The sequence below is a fragment of the Lates calcarifer genome, linkage group LG12, assembly GCF_001640805.2.
Source record: "Lates calcarifer isolate ASB-BC8 linkage group LG12, TLL_Latcal_v3, whole genome shotgun sequence".
Classification (NCBI taxonomy): domain Eukaryota; kingdom Metazoa; phylum Chordata; class Actinopteri; family Centropomidae; genus Lates; species Lates calcarifer.
Genome location: NC_066844.1, coordinates 22,496,820 through 22,498,506, shown reverse-complemented (window position 1 = coordinate 22,498,506; position 1,687 = coordinate 22,496,820). Strand labels below are relative to the sequence as shown.

At 30.1% G+C, this 1,687-nt stretch overlaps 1 long non-coding RNA gene across 2 annotated transcripts in view; it reads left to right on the top strand.

Annotated features, from left to right (window-relative positions):
* Nucleotides 1–1,687, top strand: part of LOC127143067 (uncharacterized) — a 14,574-nt gene extending 12,887 nt beyond the window's left edge. For both annotated transcript variants that reach the window (XR_007814238.1, XR_007814237.1), the window contains one exon: nucleotides 758–1,687. This is a non-coding gene — a long non-coding RNA (uncharacterized LOC127143067). The remainder of the gene's footprint in view (nucleotides 1–757) is intronic.

The window sequence follows — 1,687 nt, the reverse complement described above, 5'->3', positions numbered from 1 at the left end:
ATTCGTCAAAAAACATGAAAAATGTCATAGTATAGTATGGCGTCAAAACGGTCAAAAAATGTCATAGTATAGTATGTCAAAAAGGTCAAAAAAATGTCATAGTATAGTATGGGTCAAAAAACATGAAAAAATGTCATAGTATAGTATGGCGTCATGGTGTCAAAAACGGTCAAAAAATGTCATAGTATATCTTTCAAGTTGCATTTCTTATTTTCAAATTAATATCACAAAAGTGAAAAGTTTGTATTGCAGAAATGCTAAATATTCCCTACTTGCAGCTTCAAGCCGTAACCCTAACCTCTGGCTACAAATAATCACTTTCATGCAATATTAAACAGGCTGACAAAATATTCAGTGTTCAGAAGTATTTATTTGAGTAAGATAATCCTTTTTCAGTCCCACAGCAGGGAAATTGACTGTTGCAACAGCAAAAATACAAAAAGCCATCATATAAACAAGATATATAACAATATGAACAGTTTAAACAGTACTATGTACACAGTAATATATTGGATTTGAGTGCTGATATCGCACTCTAGCAAAATACCAAAATGAAAATCTACCTAACCCACAAACACTGTGTAGAGGTTTCCATCTGTGAAAACAAAACTAAGATGGCTACTTTAGGAGAGTTCCTTCTTAAGCCACATGTCATAGTATAGTAAGGCATAAAAACATCAAAAAATGTTAGAAAATCTAAATATTTTTACAACATAAAATAATATTCTGTGTTTAATATGTGTTCTTATCTCTGCAGACGGAGAAGACGACGGCAGCTGAAGACCTGAAGTGAATGAAAGGAAAGTGTTACGAAGCTGTTCATTAGATAAAAGACCTCTACCATCTAACTGCTGTAAACAGTGGTGGTGTCCTGTTCATCAAGTGAAAACACTTAGTCTACCATATATAAGTTAGTCATGGGCACATTTTCAAAGACTAATATGTCTTTATTAAACACCTGTGAGAACATTCAACTGCTTATGATACAACTATTTAATTAATAATTGTACCACAAGCAGTTAAATGATCACCACGATGGCTAGAAGACCTGTTCATCTTTGGAAAATGTGCTCATAACTACATTATCCCTAACCTGCTCAAACAAGTGTATGCTGTGATTTGTCAAATGTCTGGAATAAAATCATTAAATGTGTCTTCCTAAACTATTTAGTTGCATTTTATATTCATTCTATTTTTTTAAAGGTTTTACACTCATTGTTCAGACATATTTTAAGGGTTATTTAAATAATTTTTATAGTTTCCTAATTATGTTTTAGTTTTAAATAAAGATTGTAAGGGCTTTATACTTGTTTTCTAGACTTATTGTTTAAGGTTTCACATTTAACGTTTTGTGATTTGATACTTATTGTCCAGACATTTGTTAAGGTTCTAAATTTATTTTTTACAGGTTTAATGCATAATTCTTAGACCTATTTTAAAGGTTCTAACTTTATCAAACCTGTTTTTTAAGGTTTCTTAAATGTTTTAACCTTATTTTTTAGAGCTATTCCTTTTAAGGTTTGAAATAATTTACATAGATTTTTAGATTTGTTTTTTGTTAAATATCAAACTTTTTTTGTTCAAAAATACTAATTAAAACTTATAAATTAAAGCAGCTTTCATTTGTTGCTGTTTGTTCCAGAAAAGAGGTTTTAAAGTGTCAAACTGCAGCTGATTGAAAAGAATA